Below are 10,092 nucleotides of genomic sequence, written 5' to 3'. Positions count from 1 at the left end.
TTTTTTTTAGTGCAAATGGAATGCATTTATTTATTGTTCTCCCAAAACAACGCATTTCATTATATGTCCAAAGTTTTCTTCACACACACTTGTGCTTTCTAAAAGTCTATGTCTCTCCGCCACCTGACGCTGGTGCTAGCCAGTGCTTTCTCGCCCTTGTATTCACACGTCCATCTTGTCAGGTGTGCTCTTTTTTCTTTCCTCGATCACATGACGTATTTTTCTCTTCTTTTCTTGTGATGCAAGCTGGTGCACACAAGCTTGTGCACGCTTGCTAATTTGCATACATGCTTTAACGAGTGCTGCCGCTTTTCTCACACGTGCCCATACGTGCTCTATTACAGTTGTAGTAGAAAAACTACTCACACAAGAGGTAGTGCATCTGTTTTGTCTGTCAGATGACGGAATTGATAAAGTAAAAATAAGTAAAACAAAGAACTTGTGTTGGAAGCTGGATTCTTTTTTATACGTGGCATTCATTTACACATGAGAGGATTAGTTGTTTTAAGAAGAGCGAAGTGGGGAGGACAAGGACCTAAGTGTGTGACAGTTGAAGGGAAACATCGAAGTTGAGATTTGTTAGTATGAATTGCGGTTTAAGTGTGGGAGAGTCTATTCTTTCTAGGATTACAGAATTGGTGTGAATTACAGTGTTAGTGAAGAGAAATTCTGTAAATTTTGTGGGTACATATTACACACACACACATACACACATAAAAAAATCCTGGTAGAAATAATAAACTTGGAACATTATTTTTTGCACACAAAAACACAAGTTTAAAAGGAATTTAATAAATTTAAAAAAAAACAGCTTGTTTAAAAGTTTATTAACGGTTTTCAACCATATTGTTTGCAGTTGTATTAAATTACAGTAGCAGAAAGCGCTCACTATTCTAACGTTTGCTAAAGAATGAATTTCGTGTTAACTTCTTTGGAGACATACATTTTTTAGTTTTCTTAATACTGAAAATCACGTAATTTTGACAATTAAGAAATGATAATAAAAATAACTTCTAAATTTTTTTTTTACCATTTAATTTACATTTATTTTTAAATTATTTTTAAGTTTTTTATAACAATTTCCTGTTTTTTTGTTTTTTTTTTCAAAACTTCGTTATTTCCCAAATTAAAGAGACCCAATAATAAATCTGAAGCCCTAGTATCATAAATATCATCAGTATTATAAATAGTATCAGATAATAAACCTGAAACCATAGTATCAACGCTGATATTTTCTCAATGATATATTCAGGGCCCAAATCTTCCTGATTTTTATTAATGCTCATCGAAATCATATTCTGAAATCATTTGTTGAAATCTATGCAGATGACACAACTAATTGTCTATGACAGCACTTCTAAGGGTACTTGTGAACAAGATCTTTCTTCTGGTGTGGAGCATGTGGAAAAGGTGCTTCTAACACCTGAGATGTTCCTGCCCCGAGCATTGCCGAATCACCGGATGAGCAGGTGTTATCATCAGAATCTAGACTTGCGTTGCGTTGGTCCGAAGTACTTTTAGAATCTCAGCCTGGTGACAACCCATCATCCAATCAAATTAATCTTTTCATTTTGGGTGTGTGCTCTTGAGTCAACCTTCGACAGGAAAGGATTACATCGACCGCCAAAAAAACAAAAGGGGGGGGCGAGCGGAAATAAAACTGAGAAGTTTTATTTTTATAGAAATACTAGCAGGGGTGCCCGGCGTTGCTCGGGTGTTTGGAGGTGTATGCTGTGCAAAAAAAGCAAAAAAACAAAAAAAATGGTTAATTTTTTAAAACTTTGACCCCTATTATGACCCCTTAAAATTTATAGTTTCGGGCTCAAATTACTTTATTAAGTTAGATCCAGGTTCAAGGAACCTATATCTAAAATTTCAAGTGTCTAGACCCAAAATTGTCGGAGGAGTTTGGTAGAGTTCTTAAAGGTCAAATCGTTGAAATTTGACCCCTTAACAGACAAATTTCTGGCTGACACTCGTCACATCGATTTTCCCAAATCTCAGTACCCGGTATTTCAAATTTCGAGTCTATAGACTAAAATTTGACAGAGTTATTGCGTAGGGAAATGTACACAGACAGACAGACACACAGACAGACACACAGACAGACACGTTCACTTTTATAGATATATAGATAGACTTTTGAAAGAGAGGAGAAAGAAAAGCGACCGACTTTTATAATTGTCTAAATAAGACGTGAAACAAATCATTTCGACATAAGAGCTTAAAACCGACTTGAAATTGGAAATTATCTTATATATCAAAGATATGAACGGAATATGCGTGCACATTTGTTGCAGCGTGCGTCCTCCCACGAGGGCAGAATACAACATAAGATTATCTATCGAGGACAGTCGATCTGACATATTCAAGAAGGCATAAGACCATATTACTCGAGCATCATGCATTCAACACATTCGAGGAAGGTACCATGCTGTTGTGTATTTCAGAATCGAACATTTGAGGAGTTTATCGATCTGAATTTACAATCAGGGAAAAAAGGCGAAGAAATTATCTTCCTTCTAGTTTAATCATGATACTTTTGTCAGTTTGAAAAACTTGTTGGACTGTTACTTTCTTCTGAAATTGTAATTTGAACTTTGAATGACCTGCATTAGCCCACGTGGTGACTTGTATTTCTTTTTCACAGCTATGAAAACCTTGTGTCTCGATATTGCGTCCTATAATCAAGAACTTTGAGTGACTCTTTCTCTTCATCATTATCGTGAATTCTATTATTCATTTCTTCTTTCCTTCTTTTTCTACTTCTTTGTTACCTGGTTGATTTTTATAAAAACAAAATAAAAGAATATGTAAATTATAATTTTGACTACGAATACGTGTTATATTTTGATTTGCCTTTGTCGTTGATGCTTCTTATCAACCTACCATTAACATTTTCAGTCACTGTTCAGAGAATATGAGGACCATTTGCCTATACACAGCTCGGTATCACGTGGAGATTCGCCTCCCCAATAAGTTTTCACTCGATGGGATAGAGCTGGGTGGCGCATTTTCGATGGTAAACTCCCCTACTCATGTTTATACAGATTTCTGAGCGAAGATGTAATACACCTCTAAAACGAAAATTTTCTATCCTTTCACTGCCATTGCTCAGATTGTTGTTTGGTGCCAGTTGAAATGAATGGTTCTTTTTTTTTTACGAAGCTTCTTGTTTTGATAATCTAATAGGATTGTCTTACACCCTAGATCTAAAACTGAAAACTTGTATCCAATCTCTTACTAAGGTTGCTTGAGAAATAGTTGGGTCGTTCTACCGCTTCAGAAAGTACCATGATGCAATCCTCTATCTATATAAAAGCCAGAGATTAGATAGAGTACTGCTGCCACACATGGGAAGGTGCCATTCAGAATATTTTTCTTTCACCTTTTAATAAAATAATGTATATATACATATTTTTATTTTTTTGTACTTTTATTATACTATGTTATATTTTTACATGCGCCTGATGAAAGTTCTGTATATAATATTTTCAGAAGATTTTCTTTCGTCAGATGTATGTTCAACTTTAATTCAAACGAGCATATTAGGGCCGTTGTAAACGAGAATAAAAATAAACGTATACGTGTATATATTGCATCAACAAAAGGTGAACATGTATAACCATTATAATATCTTAACTTGCTTCAATTTGTGTCCATTTATTACATCTCTACATTTGCTTGTCTTCAACAAATTAATTACCTGTGTATATATATATATATATATATATATATATATATATATATATATATATATATATAAAAAATATATTTATTTGAGTGACCAAAAGTATTCAAGCAGTACATCTTTCAAGAGATAGCCTTGCTCGGATATCAAGTTGACAGTGGCAGGAGGGAAAAGGTTAACGTAAGTCTTTGTAGCTGCCTGAAAGCTCTCTGTGACTGCTGTGTAAATCTGACAGACAGACAGACAGACAGACAGACAGATAGATAGATAGATAGATATTTCAGTGAATTTATCTAATTTATTAACGTAAATGTCGAATTTGTACTATCGATTTCTAAGCCAGATGTAACTTTGTAACAAGCTAGTTACCTTTAATCGACGTTTTATTAGATTAAACTGTGAATCAACATAAGCATCAAATCAAAATAGAATTAAGAAATAAAACAGAAAAATTATAAAGAACTGACAAATAATTTAACTCTGAAATTAACCAGGGAGATCCTATTTGAATGATACAAAAGGAAACTCTCAAAACTTGGTTCGCATTTTAATAGTTCTCGCTATCTTGAGCTGGGTGGCTGACTCTGATTTGATGGATTTCAGAAGCTAGGAACTCTCACAGAAATAAATTTAGAGTTGATATATCAACCAAAGATGTTCTTAAGAGGGCACCTAGTTATTAATGATGAAATAACAGGAGACAGAAATGTAGCCCTTCAAAGGTTCGATCGAAATTAATATGCCCTGGAACGTAATTCGTTTTTATCTGACCAAAACACTTGATAGGGGCTGATCTCCGTAAGCGGAAAGAAATATTAATTTTTATTACTGCTACATAGAAAAAGCGTGTATTTTGTACAGCTGGAATCTAATACGCAAACAAAAACATGGATCACTCAAGTAATACTATTATGTATTGTTTTTCTTGTATTATTTTCAATGCTTATTTATTATTGAAAAGCATAGAGAATCAAGTATAAAAGTGTGTATGAAAATGTAATACTCTTCTCCTCCATCACACAGTCACACAAATGAACTACTACTATAAGTTATATTTATATATTTGTATATGCACAATTCATTTCTAAACTAATTAACTGATCATTATGAATGTTGGTATATTTATATATGCACGATTCATTTCTAAACTAATTAACTGATCATTATGAATGTTGGTATATTTATATATTTGTATATGCACGATTCATTTCTAAACTAATTAACTGATCATTATGAATGTTGGTATATTTATATATTTGTATATGCACGATTCATTTCTAAACTAATTAACTGATCATTATGAATGTTGGTATATTTATATATTTGTATATGCACGATTCATTTCTAAACTAATTAACTGATCATTATGAATGTTGGTATATTTATATATTTGTATATGCTCGATTCATTTCTAAACTAATTAACTGATCATTATGAATGTTGGTATATTTATATATTTGTATATGCACGATTCATTTCTAAACTAATTAACTGATCATTATGAATGTTGGTATATTTATATACTTGTATATGCACGATTCATTTCTAAACTAATTAACTGATCATTATGAATGTTGGTATATTTATATATTTGTATATGCACGATTCATTTCTAAACTAATTAACTGATCATTATGAATGTTGATAGATTTATATATTTGTATATGCATGATTCATTTCTAAACTAATTAACTGATCATTATGAATTTTGGAACACATATACTAGACATAGAGGATCCAAATGTGGGTTATATTTAATTTAGTTTCATGCAGGTGGGATAAAAAAAAGAGCAAAAATTTTTTTGTGGAAATTCAGATCCCTCCAAATGATTTGCAACTTGAACAATAGGTATTAAATATACATTATTAAATATTCCTCAAATTTCAGTTTATTTGGGGTCAATTTGAAGGGATTTGGGGGCATCATATGGGCATAACGTTCCATTTGAAAATTGAAATATTTCAGATTTGTATTGAATTTGATTCGTAGTCATTAGACACCAATTAAGGAAATTACCTGAATCTAAATTTCTTCTTAAACCCACTTAAGCTTAAACTTTATAGTTTGGACAATTGCTAGAATACAAATAATACAATGGATTTTTATCAAAATTCGAATAAGAATTCTAGCTACATGATTTAATAGCTTTATAGCTTGATTTTACTTTTTATAAGAAGTCATAAAAGTGGTTCAATATTGTTTTGGCTGAAGAATTAATTTTACTCCTTTCTGGGATGGTTGTTCATCTAGTATTTTTTTAATATAATCCGTCGCTATTTCCATGATGGCATGAAAAGAGAAACATCTATTTTTCTTTCTTTACTTTTTTTTGTTTTTTATAATCTTATGAATAAAATACTTTTCTATTGAATGTTACTATATAAAATACGACATCCTTTTATTTTCTTTCCAGATTGTGAAATCATTTTGATAAAAAAAATTTAATATAAAATCTTTTCTTTAAAATTGAACCGTGTAGCAGCTTTTTACACCTTATAATGTAAAACTAGTGGGAGTGGGGGGGGGGCGCCCAGCTTTGCCCGATCGTAAAATACGCTTAAATATGATATTTTAATTTGTCCAGATTTTATATATATTATTATAGGGTCGTGATTTTAAAAGTAAAAAAAAAAAAGTATTTGGGTTCCATCAGCTAGAATTGAAACCGAAAGCAAAACTGTAGCATTCAAAGCTGGTAACGTTACCACTGTACCAATGTGACATGCATATGAACTGATTAAAATAAACTAAAATGAAGGTACAAAATGTATAACGATTTTTTTCAATTTTAACACCTTTTTGAGCCCTTAAAAACTTCTTTAACTGGTTGAAAACCCATAAAATAACAATCCATAAAAAATCCAATCATTTGAGGCCCCTAGTGCTGCTCTGCGACTTTTAGTTTAGTTTCGGTAGAGATAGAGTTTGAAAATATGGAGACAGACAGACAAACAGACAGACATAGTGCCTTTTATATACATTAGATAATGTTTAAATGTTTTATCAAAAATGTTAACTTTTTCTTGTCAAATATTTCAAATGAAAGCATATTTAAAGGGAGATAACTGGCTTAATTTATAGATTCTAACAAGAATGATTAAGATATTTCAATTAATCGATGCACATCCAATCCTCGTCGTCTTCAATAATAGTTTTTCCCTACCGAGGTTCATCTACACTCTCCAAAGCGCCCCTTTTTAACTCAAACAAGATTTCTAAAAAGAAGAAAATACCACAATTAAGCAATAAGTGAAGTTAATATACAACGTAAATTTTGATGACACAGGCTAAAAGCAAGTGTTAATAAGATGCGTCCTCGTTCTGTGGAAGACTTGCCTCTTTGAACATTTCTGTACAGTCCTCCAGTCAAAATTATTAAACGAAATAATTGGAAGATTATCTCGACTAGCTCTTTCGAACATACAACATTTGGCCTGAGTTACTTTCCCTCACAAAATCTGTAGAGGTTGAGGTGAATGATGCTTGTTGGTTATAATCAGGGTTTAGATACACTAAACATGCTTCAAGTAAATTATATTGACTTATCATAGATTCATTTATTTTAATCAACAAATGTAAGCAACAAAGGATAAGCCAGATGAAAAGGAATCTGGAAAGGATCAAAGTTTCAGATGCATAAACGGTCACCAATCAGAAGAAACTAAATCAATGATGTCATACACAAAATAGAATCCTTTGACCGACAGTAATTATAACTTCCTACACTGATTACTGCATAGTGTCTATTAGTAAAAATAATTAATATTTATTTATGAAAATATTATAAACCCCCTTCAACCGAGATTTGGCCTCTTCAAGAGAGTTATAATAATAAGCTGTCGGCCTTAACATAAAGCAACGTTCTGGTGTCTGCCACTGAACATGGTCTGACTAGTTTTCTGTATTAATGCACTTGCTTGACATTATATATAGAATTTAATTCTCTTTCCTTTCTCAAGATAATTCTTGCTGGCCTGAGGGTTAAACAATGGACTGCAGAGTTAAAAGGAGAATTTATGACTGGGTTTAAATCCTTCAACCAGCAGTATTCATCACTTCCTACACTGATGATTGCGTGAAACACTGTCTGTCGATAAAAATATTTATTGTAAAAATAACCAAATACACGTCTTACGATAGAGTACTGTTGCCACATTTTGGCTAGAGCTGCTCAGAGCATCCTTACCTGTCTTGACATGGTTCAAAACTAGATTTGACATGGCTCAGAGCATCCTTACCTGTCTTGACATGGTTCAAAACTAGATTTGACATGGCTCAGAGCATCCTTACCTGTCTTGACATGGTTCAAAACTAGATTTGACATGGCTCAGAGCATCCTTACCTGTCTTGTATATGGTTCAAAACTAGATTTGACATGGCTCAGAGCACCCTTACCTGTCTTGTATATGGTTCAAAACTAGATTTGACATGGCTCAGAGCACCCTAACCTGTCTTGACATGGTTCAAAACTAGATTTGAAATCTAGTAGGCAATGTCCCTTTCTTCTTCTTACAACCTGTTTATCACAGAAGACACATCGTGAGTCTGTTTCTGCTCTGTCATTATTTTCACAGCAAGTGCTCGACTGAGCTTCAATCTGTAGACCTCCCTCCTCCTCCAAAACAAACACTTGTCTAGTTACACAGTCAACAATTTCCCCTACTTTCTGTCTGTGTCTAATACTAAATGCAAATTTCATGAATAAAGTTTATTTCCTTCGAACAATACTGTGGGGATGCTTTCCAGCTGACGACAACATGATCGTTTTCATGTCTAATGTAAACAACTTCTTGTTGAACGGTCCCCTTAGATAATCAAATTCTACCCAATTTCCACCATTACAGATCATTTTAGCATTGTCCCAGCAACTTCCTGGCATTCATTAATACTTATCCTCGAGTGGCCTTCGGGCTTCATTAAGCGATGACTTTCTTGTAAAAAAAATAAAATTAAAAAACAATAAATAAATAAAATAAAAAATCAATAACAAATTAATTCTTGGTGAAAAATAATGTTTAATATCAAATATACCAGAATTTGCAAAATTCTTGCAATAAAAAAAAAAAAAAAAAAAGAAAAAGAAATTAATTAAAAGATCATTAACTGATAAATGTTTACAAGTTTTTTTTTTTATTTATTTATTTTTTTTATTGCTTTTCAAATGATTCATGTTCTGGAAGCTCTAATTCCTTCTTCAGCCAAATTTCATATTATTACAGTTTCAGCAGTAATATTTTGATGACTTGTTGATTCTCGCAAGTTGACATTAGCATCCAAAGGTTAATTTTATTTTTATTTATAAATGTATATGTGTGTGTAGGTCTTCAACAGACAGCTGTTTCGTCGTATCAGTGTGACTAGACATAAGTGCTTCAAGCAGATTCGAAAACTCACTGTAAGTCAGATATCTTACTAATATACTATCGTACTCACGTCGAATGCATCATATGATTCTAAAAGATTATACCATTGGTTGCAGAGATTCAAAAACAAGGCAGTTGGTTGCAGTTTTATGTATCATATTGTTTTTAATTCCTCAAAAGTTTTTATCAAACATCCCTCTCTTTCATCATATAATATATATATATATATATAGAGAGAGAGAGAGAGAGAGAGAGAGAGACAGAGACAGAGAGAGAGAGAGAGAGAAAGAGAGAGAAAGAGAGAGATGAAAGAGGGATGAGAAATTAAAACAAAATCAGTTTTAACTTTTATGTGTTTGTTCGTATTTAATCTAATATATAAAGTAAAATTAGTCTCTTTATCATTGATATCATTTTTCCTACAAAAGTCAGTTTTTCTTGTGGATCATTGCAGCATGTTGCTAAGGAGAATAAAATGTAATTCGATTTTAATTCCTTCCAGAAAACACTTTGTCCAGGTCAAAATTATTTTCAAATGTCTGTCATCTTAACAAAAAGGGATGTAACTGTCTATACAAAAGTTAATCTCCTTTCAATCAATTTTTTTTTTTAAACTTGGGAAGTTTGTATATATAAAAAAACAATGCAAATGAATATACTATCGAGCAATGCTGAGTACATAGAGCTAGTAAAAGTCATGTGTGTATATATATATATACATATATATATATATATATATATATATATATAACAGAAACATTTTATTGAAAATTAATTTAAATTTTCCAAAAAACATTAAAAACCTGTAAAGAAGGTATATAGAATTTTTAATTATCTGACAAGGAGTACAGATAAACTTGAAAGACCTTATTCCGTGGAGTTTCAAAAGCAGGAACAAGGAAAAAAGTAGAAGTGTAAAAGGATATGGTAAAATCCATTGAATAAGGAGGTGTGTATGTATGTATATATATATATATATAAATATTGGAGGTTTTATACTTAAATTTCTTTCAGAAAATATAATTTTCAAAAACAAA

This window comes from Euprymna scolopes, chromosome 29 (genome assembly GCF_053919585.1).
Source record: "Euprymna scolopes isolate OS-2025 chromosome 29, ASM5391958v1, whole genome shotgun sequence".
Lineage (NCBI taxonomy): Eukaryota > Metazoa > Mollusca > Cephalopoda > Sepiida > Sepiolidae > Euprymna > Euprymna scolopes.
This window is presented reverse-complemented; position numbering follows the sequence as displayed.